The 12,940-nt window shown below is 38.9% G+C and overlaps 1 pseudogene across 1 annotated transcript in view; it reads right to left on the reverse strand.

The window, feature by feature from the left end:
- LOC307187843 (small ribosomal subunit protein uS9-like) overlaps nt 1-12,498 on the reverse strand; it is a 52,890-nt pseudogene extending 40,392 nt beyond the window's left edge. The window contains exon 1 of the transcript in view: nt 12,316-12,498. The product of the transcript in view is annotated as a small ribosomal subunit protein uS9-like (transcript). The remainder of the gene's footprint in view (nt 1-12,315) is intronic.
- Nucleotides 12,499-12,940: the final 442 nt, after the last annotated feature.

Raw genomic sequence — 12,940 nt, forward strand, 5'->3', positions numbered from 1 at the left:
AACTTTTGATCAATGTTTTGAATCACTTCTATGTATAAAACACTCTTCCAGTCCCACTTGAGGGGATACCAAGGTCCCAGGTCAGTAAGAAATGAACCTTGCTCTCCAGAATCATACAGTCCAGTTATATACCTAACCAGTGGTGGGAAGGAATGGTATATGGTAAATGAAATTTATATAAAATAGGGAGAAAGTCGTTACTTCTAGAGTTGGAGATCAAAGAAAGCTTTATGGGGAAGTTGGCATCTGAGCTGTACCCTCCAGCTCCTTACACATTCCCTGTGCCTCCTATGAGGAAAAACGTCAACTGCTATGGAATGAGTGACCCTAACAGAAGTATCTGAGGAAGAAGGATGTGTGAGCCCAAGAGGACAGAAAGAGAACATGTGGGACTTTTGCATGTTTGGAACCAACACCCTCCAAGGAAAGGGAATGTAAGGCTGCACCTTGGGCACATTCTCTCTGCCTTTGCAGAAGGAGGTACAATGACTACCTGCGAGGCTGACAGTGTGGGAGAAGCTGACACCCAACATGGCTGTCAAAAACGCCTGAGGATCCTGCTGAGAAATGGGCTCACACTGTTTCTGAGTTGAAAAGTAGGCACTTCCCTTTCTCCTTTGTACTCATCTTTCAGGTTGAAATGGTCTTTTTGTGACTTCTTCTACTTTCAAGAGTGTTGTTAAAAGGTAGACATTGACCTACTTTCATTTTACAAAAGTATTTCAGAAAGTGGGAAATGCAACGTTCTCAATCTATGTTAGGGATGCTCTATTCAGAAGAGCCTGAAAAGTACACACACAAAATAGAAGCAAAAAGAAACATGACACTTGCACTTTTGCCTTGTTCTGGGGCACAATGCTGTGGGCATCTGTGACAAGAGCAGAATTTTCACATGGCTTCTATGGGTATCCCTTAAAATGCTGGGAACTGCCACCATCTCTGAGGACCTAATATTAGCCATCTCTAATGACTCACCTCCAGACCCTAACATGGCACCATCACTTAAGGGGACCAGCTGCCCATACATAGCAGAAGGTAAGGAACTATATTGAGCCCTTTCCATCAAGCCGAGGACAGCAATGTGTCCTCCTTGGAGGAGAGTCAGACCTCTGCACACACCAACCTCTAAGGCAACTCCAGATCTATTTCATAACAGCTAACTGTATTCTATGCAGCCAGGACTTATATAGGTCTGGTCTTGTCTTTACCTTTGGAGGGTCCACAACCAGTTGTTCTCAGAGAGGGTGGAATGATCTACTGAACTAAGTTTTGTGCCAACCGGATATTCTTGTTTGTGGAATGATTTGTTTGGAACCACCATATCAATGGTTCATCTGTGCCAAATACAAGGATCTAGAAACCAAGAGATGGAGTTTATAGGGAGACCAATGCAAAGTCCATCAGGAGAATGAACAGAAAATGGAATCATGGGTCAGGCTAGGCTGACTGATTCCTGAACAGTGATATCAGACTTTGTGAAAGAAAAAGTAGAAGACAGAGTGTGCACAGAAAACTTGAGACATACTTATACTAAAATTTTTTCATTGTTTATTTGAATTTCAAATTTAACGGGGCATCCTACATTTTATCTGGCAACCTTATCTGTGAGACAAAGGCTATAGTGGAGGAGAGAGTGATTTTATAGAAAGCAAACTGATGCCAAGCAACTCAGACAAGAACAAGTCTCATTTGGGGAAAAAAGTCTTCATCAAATATGAGTAGCTGAGGCAGATCTGACTCCAAGAAATTTGTCTCCTGAAGACTACATTCAGAATCCCTACCATAACCTCTTGGTTAGTAATTTTGGCCCATTTTCCACTTCTTCCCCCCACCCACTCCATTCTCCACAATGCTTGGGTCCTCATTGCCGATAGAGTCTGTTTGTTTTCTCCTGAGGGATCCTGTTGGACTGAAGGAACTCGCAGGGCATCCTTTCCTGTCTCTTCCCACCACAGATACTATTATTTCCTGTTTTCCTAAACTCAACATTAGCTGGATCCTGTCCTCCAGGGAAGGAATCAAAAAGTAAGTCATAGTCAGCGCACTCTGGGGAGGGAGAAAAGGAGACTGGAAGGGCTGCAATGATCTCATACAAACCCAGCCCAGAGATGGAGGATGGGAGGGAGAGAAGAAGGGACACTTTCTTCCTCCCCACTGTGGCTGCCTCAAATTCAGTGAGCATCTCCTCTGTCAGGAATGGTGTTTGGAGGGAAGATAAAGCTTTGACACGATATCAAGGTTTCTATGTTACCCAAATGGAGTAACAATGACTTTATAGTCAATCAGTCCCAAGAAATTTTACCCTCACCTCAAAAGGCAAGAGATAAAGAGGAACAGTGGCAAGACAAACTAAGTGTTGAAGGATGTACAGGGCTAGAATTTACTCATTCAAGAAATATTAATTGAAGAAATACTGCAGGGCTACTTTTATTATTTAGGCAGTATAAGCCCACTGTCCTGTACATAGAGAACATTCAAGAGCTAAGAAAATATCTGAGACCAGAAAAAATATATATTCATTGGCTCTAAGATGTAGAAGAAAACTAAAAACAGTAATATTCAATGTCTTATCAAATATCTAAAAATATAATGTTATGTCAGTTATGCAATTCAACTTGTGTCATTACATGAAAAATTTAAATCAAAAGAGCCAACTCAATAATTTCTTCTTTTAAATTCCCCAAATGATAAAAGTTAAAATCTTTTCCATTTTTTTCCAGTAGAAATATATTTAATATGTAATGCAACTGTGGTAAGACAAAGGGTATTTTTTGAAGTTATAGTCCTTTGTATATTTTGTATTGATGCCCCAAGTTTTCAGTTACATCTCCTCTTTATTTTTCTCAAATATGGGAATTAAGTCATATTTTCCCTTTTGTATATTCATTATATATGGAGTCTATGCCATCTGTAGTCCTTTGTTGTTGTTATTAAGTTATTCACTAATAGATAATTTCCATTTTAGATTCTCGATTTTAAAATATATTTCATAAGCATTTAGAGTTACCATAACAACAATTAGTTCTGAAGGGTCTTTGAAAAATTGTCTGGTACAATCTCTTCATTTTACAGATGAGAAAATTGAGCCCCAAATGATTGAGCTGACATAGGTCACACACTGCATAAATGGCAGATACGGGACTCCAAATTGGGTTTTTTGGTTCCACTTCCAGAGTTCATTTCACCCCAGCACACTAACTTTGAAACATTTCCCAGACACTTTTCCCTCTTTTGCAAAATAAAAAAGCTGATGTTACATGCAAACTGGTATTGGTTCATCCTATTAAGATATAATAGCAATATTACCCTTACCCTTAATTCTTCTGCCCATGCACACAAGTAGCTGTCCCAACTAACCTGAATGACATTATCCATGAAAGGGTGAAGATAATCACAGTGTTTATCTGCAAATCCTTCTCAGTTTCATTCTAAGTTTAGAGTCATGCCAAATGAATTTGGACATAAATGTATTTATTATTTCAGTTTGAAATTATTTGAAATTATAAAAGCAGATATTGAAATTAAAGTCCTTTTGGGGGTGACTTATCCTTTGCTTCTGAATTTTCTTACATAGAAATCTATTTGTCTAAGAATTTCTATAGAGCCTATAACCAGAGTAATTAAGAACCCTAAAAGGAGGGCAAGATTAGCACAATAATAGCTTTCTTCTCTCTATAAGACTATTTTAATGTAGATAAAATGAGAGCATAGTACAACCAGAATTATACAGCAGACTTTTTTAGTCTGAGTTTCAGGTAGGCCTGTTTCCACTTAGAGTCTTTAAAATCTTAAAATAGTAAATATAAATATCTTATTGAAAATACATCCTACATCTTTTTTAGTCTGACACTGGGATTGTTTCTTTCCAGGTTTAAATTTAAACCACCTTGATTTCTTTCTGTGCTTCGTTAACTGTTTTAGTTTCTTTCCAGGTTTAAATTTAAACTACTTTGATTTCTTTTTGTGCTTTGTTAACTGTTTTAGTTACCTTAAAAAAATATGTGTTTGTGTTCTTTTTTATATTAATTAATCAGAAAGATCACATTCTTATTCATAGAAAATATGTATTTTAAGATTTTAAACTTTAAAAAAAATCTTTCAAAATCATGATTTAGTCTTGTTTTTAATATACAAGGATAAATACGAAAACTTAATTTAGAAAAATCTCTATTTCTGATCTTAGTGACATTTCAAATTCAAAGTAGTTTAAGAACATTATTAGAATAGGCCTTTGGTATAATATTTGACAGATGGTTGTGACTAAGGGGAAGCTACCTTTGGAACTCTTCCACTAATGACTGTCATAAAAGAAATGTCATCCCCTTATTCTTTTTTTTTTTTTGCTGTACGCGGGCCCCTCACTGTTGTGGCCTCTCCCGTTGCGGAGCACAGGCTCCAGACATGCAGGCTCAGTGGTCATGGCTCACGGGCCCAGCCGCTGCATGGCATGTGGGATCTTCCTGGACCGGGGCACGAACCCGTATCCCCTGCATCGGCAGGCGGACTCTCAACCACTGCGCCACCAGGGAAGCCCCCCCTTATTCTTCATTTTGACTCCATTCCTTAAAATTTGCCTCTCATTTGTATTAGATTGTTAAATTTCCTCAGTTAGTCCTTCTCTTAGGCCTCATTACCCCAATCTGTGTTTTCAGTATTTAGAAAGTTCAGGAAATTCTTTTTTAGAGTTGCAGGCAAGCCTTTAGGAGAACAAACATGTGCATGCAAAGAAGATATTTTTGTTTCTTAATGAAGTCAGCAGATTCTTATGATGCAAAGATGTTTGGAGAATTAGGAAGCACCTTGGGGATCAGTAAAATGATTTGTGTCTGACTAGTATGTTGGGGAGGAACGACAACCAGCTTTCTTGTCCAAACATCTTTCAATTAGTGATGGATTTTCAGTCTAACAGAGAGACCAAGTTCATACACTTCTGTCTTTTCAGAAGATGAATAAATAATGATATTTAACGCCACCTAGGCCCGATCTCAGGGTAGTTTTCAATCTCTTCTTCCTTCTCACCCATTTTGCTCCCCCTTGTCCTATGCTGCTTTGTCAAAATATGTAAATTTACAGTGTGACCTGTTGGAGCAAATGCATTTTCTCTTTGCTATATTCTCTTTCTAAAGCCTGAATCCTCCCAAACCTTATAAATGGAGACGGGGAGTGTCTTGGTGTGAGGCAGTTTCCAAGTAGGGGTTTCCAAACTCTGCTTTGCCGAGGCCTAAAGTTTTCTCAGCATCCCCCCAGGGGTCACAAGGTATATAATGAAGGTAAGCAGGTGGAACTCTGTGTGTGTGTATGTGTGTGTGTGTGTTTGTGTTGGGGGAAATCGTTAAACACTGCTCCACTCAAGGGATTATCAGTATTACCAATTAGAGTTCCTTACATTAATTTGTTTAAACAATGAATCCATTTTATAAATTAAAATAGTAATATAATGTTTGGAAGCCAATGGTCTAAGGGGATAAAATCATTCATCAAAGCACTTTGAGAACCAGGTTAAGTTTTAGCTCTAATCTTAATTAGATCTCAGACCTAGGGTAAGTCACTTGATGCTCTTAATCTTCAGTACACTCACCTACAAAGTAAGGAGGCTAGAGAAATTATCTCTAAGTTCCTTCTTGGTCCAGCACTAAACAATTATATGAGAAGTTCAGTATTTTGTCCTCCCAATAACTCATTTTGTCAGGCTGCTATTATTTTTTTAATTTTTTAATTTAATTTAATTTATTTTTTTATACAGCAGGTTCTTATTAGTCATCAATTTTATACACATCAGTGTATACATGTCAATCCCAATCTCCCAGTTCATCACACCACCACCACCACCACCCCCCGTCACTTTCCCCCCTTGGTGTCCATACGTTTGATCTCTACATCTGTGCAGGCTGCGATTATTTAAAGTTATAATCTTTACGAAGGTGCTTCTCAAACCTAGGACCAAGTGTCCTCATTTGTAGAATTGTTGTCCAGATTTAATGATTTCAAAAGTCCTTCTCAGGGCTTCCCTGGCGGCGCAGTGGTTGAGAGTCCGTCTGCCAACGCAGGGAACACGGGTTCGTGCCCCGGTCCGGGAGGATCCCACATGCCGCGGAGCATCTGGGCCCGTGAGCCATGGCCGCTGAGCCTGCGCGTCCGGAGCCTGTGCTCCGCAACGGGGGAGGCCACAACAGTGAGAGGCCCGCGTACCACAAAAAAAAAAAAAAAAAAAAAAAAGTCCTTCTCAGATCCTAAATTCTAAGATTTTACTGTCTTTTTATATGCTCTTACAAGTCTACAGAGATACAAATGATAAAAGTAAAGTATTTGCCATCTATGCCTTTCCTCTGCATAATACTATAATAGGAGAACTTTATCTTAACTCTCTCATGCTCTTTTGCTTCTCTATTCTTCTAGAAAGTTCTTGCATTTGTAACTAAAAAATATGTGGTGACAGGACTCTCAGGAGGCTGTTAGGTAAAGCACAAAAGGAGTTTTTCTCGAAACAGGTCATTGGAACAAGATGCACGGGGATAGCTGTGGTGTGTGGGAACAGTGGACCAGAAAGGAAAAATAAAGATATTTTTAAGACATTTCTGGGATCTATATAGAAATATCTTGAGATATTTTGAAAGGATTTCTTTGCAAGGGTTAATATTCTTTTTACTGAGGTACACCTTCAGGATTAAACTACAGGATTCATAGCTTCATATGTGTTCTAGAAGGCAATATTGTTTAGTGAAATAAAGATTAGGCCAGAGTCTAAACTGTAAAATTATTAAAAACATTTGCGGGCAGATGTAGAGAATGGACTTGAGGACATGGGGAAGATGAAGGGGAAGCTGGGGCGAAGTGAGAGAGTGCCATGGACATATATATATACACTCCCAAATGTCAAATAGATAGCTAGTGGGAAGCAGCCGCATAGCACAGGGAGATCAGCTCAGCTCTTTGTGTCCACCTAGAGGAGTGGGATAGGGAGGGTGGGAGGGAGACGCAAGAGGGAGGAGATATGGGGATATATGTATACGTATTGCTGACTCACTTTGTTATACAGCAGAAACACACCATTGTAAAGCAATTATACTCCAATAAAGATGTTAAAAAAAAAATTGGAGGTTTCCAAAACTCATGACAGTAGTCCTTCTGCTATTCTGTGAACTGCTCCTATCTACCTCCCCACCCACAAAGAAAGCCATGCCAGATTTAGCTTCTGAGTCCATAAGGAACTGAACCATTACTCTCACAGTCTCTGCCTCCCCATCTCTCATCTCTCTAGCTCTCTCCCTCTCCTTCTCCATAATCTATCTCTGCTACTCTCTGAATATCTAATTCACTCTTATGTCTCTGCCAAACAGCTTTCTCTGGGTCCATTTGGATACAATTTTCTCATAGCTCCTGTGTTTATATACCCTTAGGTCCAGACATCAGCAAAGATTAACCAATTTCTTTCAGTTCCAATTCCAAATCTGTAGCAGAGAGAATTTGGTCAGCCCTGCTTTATCCAGGTGTCCTCACCTGGTGTCAGCCTTGGCCAGGTGGTAAGTGTATGAAAGAGCCTCCTTGACCACGAAGCTCCAAACAGACAGACGGGACTATTAGTAGTCTTCAATCCTGCAAAAGTCTCCTATTTCTAAAATTCTAGGATCCTGTGATCTTGCCACACACAGGTTGAGATTGCCCTATTCTTCCACCGTCCTCCAATTTGCCACGTCATTAAGAATGACACATAGCTCATTACCCCACAAGCAAACAAATGAATGTGCTGTAATGGGCAGAATCTGGACACTGAATCGTGCATTCTCTCACTGCTGTAGCCCAACTCCACTGACACAGGTTACAAGACCTTATAATGTAGGCTTCTGTTTCTAAAAGTAGGAATTCTCTAGTGGCCACAAGATTCATCATTGCTCATCTTTCCCCTCTGGTGTCCTGAGTGTTTTCTGCCTGTCTCCAGGTGTTTTGTCAGTAACAATGTCAAAAAAAGCATAGACAGTTTCTGAGCAAGCTATGAATGCCAACTAATAATGCTGCCCAAAGAGAGCTGACTAACAGGTCTCACTGTCACAGAGGTAATGAAGGCATCTTGTCTAGAAAAAATGAGGTGTCACTTTACTTGCACAAGCAGCTTTCAACAGGTCTTGCCCTATTTAGTCAGTGACTGATATGGACTGAATTGTGTCTGCCCAGAACCCCTATGTTGAAGCCCTAACCCCCAATGTGACTGTATTCTGAGACAGGACCTTTAGGGAGGTAACTAAAGTTAAATGAAGTCACAAGAGTGGGGCCTTAATCCGATAGGACTGGTATCCTTATCTGATAAGACAAAGAAGATACACAGAGATGTCTCTCTTTCCACTGTGCACTATGTGAAGACACAGGGAGAGGGTAGCTGTACACAAATCAAGGAGAGAGCTCTCACCAGAAACTACTTCTGATGGCAGCTTAATCTGGAACTTCCAGCTTCCAGAACTGTGAGAAAATACAGTTCTGTTGTTTAAGCCACCCTGTCTGTGGAATTCTGTGATGCCAGCCCAAGCAGAGTAACACAGTGACACTGTTGACAAATGCTTGCAAACAAGAGAACGGATATCCATTTTTGGCTCCTGCTACCACCAGTGGGGACAATCAGTTTCTCTCCCTAGGTCGATTGCCCTGGTTGCATTAACATCTGATTTCCACTTAATTGATCTGATCAACTCTGCCCTGATCTGAACTGGTCACCAAGACAAGTGAAAGCCCCTAATCGACCCTGCCACTGTCTGCTGTTTTTCAGTTGTCTAGACATAGTCATAAATAGCTGGATGACTGCCCACTATAAATTTTTAATGAGAGATTTTGAAATTAGAAAAGGAGGGAAGCAATTGCGATTTATGGCCTGGAGTGACTCAGTAAGCAGGGACCCACCTGAGAAGCCAACACTGGACATCCATCAGGTCCCCTACCTCATCTGCATGCTTGGTTATGCGAGCCCAGAGCATCAATCCTATTTTTACTTCCCCTGTCACCCTGGACTCTTCCCAGAAAAATCCCATGATACTTCCTCCTGATTTTTAGCTTAGGGAATGAGAATTTTTAAATCAAATGAAAATGATTTGGGAATTTTCTGGCTAAGTAGTTTCTAAAGCAGTTTGGATCAATGAACAATCTTCGAAAATATGAGGTAGATATCGACCTTCTCCCCAGAGAATATCTATGTATTGCAAAGAATTTTGGGAAGTTCACAGGCATCTGGAAGCCCCTTCATGCACCTGCGCATGGTAGGTTAGTACCCCTACAACGTAACCTGTGTCACAGCTCTCTTTTCTGCTGTGGATCTGGGTTTTCTGAGCTGTTTCTCTATAAATTTGGGTATTCAGAAAACAATATACCTGGACTATATTCTGTTAAAATGTGCTTACTGAATTAGCCTATACAACTGTGCAGTCAAAGAAAGATAAAACATATTTCAATCTACAGGCAGAATGTGTGTGTGCATGATTGTTTGTATGTGTGTCATTTCCTTTTTCTTACAAAACTGTAGTAGAAGACATTGTTCTTGATATTACCTAAGGTGTCTTTTACATAATTATCCTGGTGATTAAACATTTTTTTCTCCTGGTTTTTCTCTGCTGAGCTTCCTCTTAGAGGCAATAAAAATTATACAACTCAACATGTTTACCTTTTTTCTTGGCTCCCAGAAATCTTATAACTAAATCTTACTGCCAACAGCAAATTTATTTTAAGTTCCTGGAAACTGTCCTTTAATTTTAAAAGTTTATTTAATTATTTTTAACTAATTTAACCCACAAAACATCTTTCTTTTTGGAATAGGCAGGTCATAAATGATAAAACAGAAAAAGTTAAGCCAGCAGACAATTACTCTAGGCAGCAAGATAAATGACAGTTTTCAGAAGAAAAAAAGTTACTATTACTTCTCATATTGAGTCAGAAAAGTGAATGATGCTCTTCTCTTGGTGCATGGATGATCTGAGATGTTTCACTATCAATGGGATATCCTTTTATTCTTCCAGCTAACATGTCCTTGGAATGCAACTCGATGGCAAAGAGTCTGGTAGATGGGCATTGATTTATACATCAAGCAAGATAAAGTTCTGCCTTTAAGAGCTGGGGCATTCATAACTTGGGAGATAGCCAAATAAATAGACAAATAAAGCAGTGCAAAAATGCTATGTTGAGGTACACACAGGAGCAAATTTTTTATGTGCTTCTTTTTTCAGTAGCTGAGCAGATATGCAACCCCTCTATTTAAATCTCAATAGCACAATCAGTCCTTCATTTTGTTACAAAGTCAGTCTTCCTAAAACCTTGCTTTCCCACTTAGCTTCTTTGATCAAGAGGTAGAGGTTCAACTTTGCATTTGATAAGAAGAAATATAAATGACCAATAAAAATATTAAAAAGTTAACGTCATTAAAAATAAAAGAATTTCAAATAACAGTTAGATACTTTTTCTTTGGCTACCTATTTTATGAAATGAATATGATTAAACATTGATTAAAGTGTGGGGGGGAAAAAGCACTACCATCTACTGTCAACAGAAGGCAAATTGTCCATAGATTTCCAAAGCCTCAACCATGTAAATAACTTTTGAGTCGACATCTTTCTATAAATTTACTGTAAAAAAATAATTCGTTATATATGAGATATATGTCAATAGTGTTATTTATAAAGGTAAAAAAAATCTAACCAACTCTAATACATAAAATACAATAGCTATTGAAAAAGGTACTGTAGAAGCATATCCTTTATCATGCAAAAACTTTCATGAAATTACTGGGTGAAAACAAAGCAGGTTATAAAAAAGAACATCTAGTACATATCATGTATGGATATAAGGTAGGTAGACATATTGGTTGATATAGAGCTAGATAGAAATACATAAAGGTATACTGATACAAAAGTCTACAGGATATATATTGAAACATTGTCTCTAAAACAGTGTTCCTCACATGTTTTCTGTGGCCCATTAGTTTAACAATCCAGCCTACATTTTGTTAAAGTGTAGATTACAGGGTCCTAACCCCATCCTCTGAATCAGAACATTGGGAGTGAGGACAAGGATTATATTTTAACAACCCCCTCAGGGGATTATTATACTGTAGAAAAGTGTAATCTATGATTTAAAAGAAACAATATTAAGGCCAATTTCCAGTAAAAGTTGCTTCCTGATACAGGAGCCAACCCAAAGGACTTCCCAATGACAAAAGTGGAACAATTAGAGAAACAATATAAATAATGAGGTCATTGGATTCTAACCCACTGAATAGAGGATGAATATCCATAAGTCCATATCGATAAAGTTAAAGAACAGAATGAATTCCTCCTTACAAAACAATTCCAAATGATAAATGTAGAGAGAAAGAGAAAAATAGAAAATCACCATTAGGCAAATGCTATAGTAATTATTGCAGATAAGATCAGATAAGATCAACTAATGGAGTTAAAATTGATGGATAAAAGTTTGGCAGGGGCGGGGAAGGATGTTTGTATTGTCTCAAAGCAGGTCCCATAAGATATTTATGAATTATGAAGGGAAAGATTATAACTTTGGAAAGAAACCAGCAGATCCTACCTTACCCGAGGAGTCAAGGTTAACATCATCAAGCATAAGAAAATTCAGCATCATGAACCACGTGATACGATGCACTAAGAAGGACACAACATCTCTTTTGCAAAAAAAAAAAAAACTATAACCTCATTATAACTCGAGAACACATCAGACAGACCCAAATTTAGGAACAAAGTAAGTGACCAGTACTCTTCTAATGTGTTGGGATCATGAAAGAAAATACTGAGGAATATTAGAGAATGGAGGAGTCTAAGGAAAAGTAAGGAAATTTGGGACCCTGGAAACAGTCCTAGAAAAGAAAAAGTACATTAGTGGAAAAACTATGGAAATCCAAATAAGATGAAGTGTAGTTAGTAGTACTGACAAAGGTTAAGTTCCTGGTGTTGATTATTGTATGATGGTTATGTAGGATGTTAACATTAGTGGAAGCTGGATGAGGGATACGAGTGAACGCCATACTATTCTTTGCAGCTTTTCTGTAATTCTAAAATGCACTCAAACAAAAAGTAACAAAAATGGCTAAGCAGTCCTTTGATTCAGCACCTTTCAATTCTCACTAACATATTTATAAATCACAAAGGCCAAAATAAAACCACCAAAAACTCTAGGAGTGCCATATTCTCAAAGGGATTCCCTCTAAATCAGGTTGATGATGCTAAATGGAGAAACTCAGCTGGTACCTAACAAATGTTTACACACTAAAAGACAGTGAATAAACCAGTAGGACTAAAAGAAAGGAAGAAGACCCATTATCGTTCTCCCCACCGTCTGCACCTGGCTCAGAAACTCAAGGTCTGTTTGAATGAGAAAGCTGGACAGCCATATCTCCATGAGGATGTAGCTTTCTGAGGCAGCAGGAGCCATTGACTTGGATGGATGCCTCTTGGGTCCTCCACTATCTGCCTGAAACACAAGGAGGCTTTGGTATACTGAAGGCTCCAGAGCCATGGCTGAACCTGTGACGGTAGTGTCCCCAACTCACCAGAATTTTAGGGCAAAGCCCTCAGGGTGGAAATGAAGCATCTTCTAATGCAGGCAGCTAATCCTCTATAGACAACTTCAGCAGCCAACATCACTGAAGGAGCCTGAAGCAGGAGAGGAAAAACTTGGCAAAGATACCAGCTCATCTGTGACCATACGTGAGATATCTTGAAGGATTTTCAGAAGTTACTAATGATACTGAATGGCAAATGCTGGTGACAGCCACAGGAATATAGTTTATGTCTGTGCTCCTGGCATATAGGAAAGACTCAGTAAGTGTTAACTATTATTTTTATTGTTATCCCATTTGCACCCACTGGCTAGCGAAATCTGATCAAGCACTGCTTAAAGTCAGTCTAAGTTAATAAGAACCATTTTCCAGGTTCTGTGTGAGCTGAAGGCAGTTGAG

Source organism: Stenella coeruleoalba (assembly GCF_951394435.1).
Source record: "Stenella coeruleoalba genome assembly, chromosome: 6".
Taxonomy (NCBI): domain Eukaryota; kingdom Metazoa; phylum Chordata; class Mammalia; order Artiodactyla; family Delphinidae; genus Stenella; species Stenella coeruleoalba.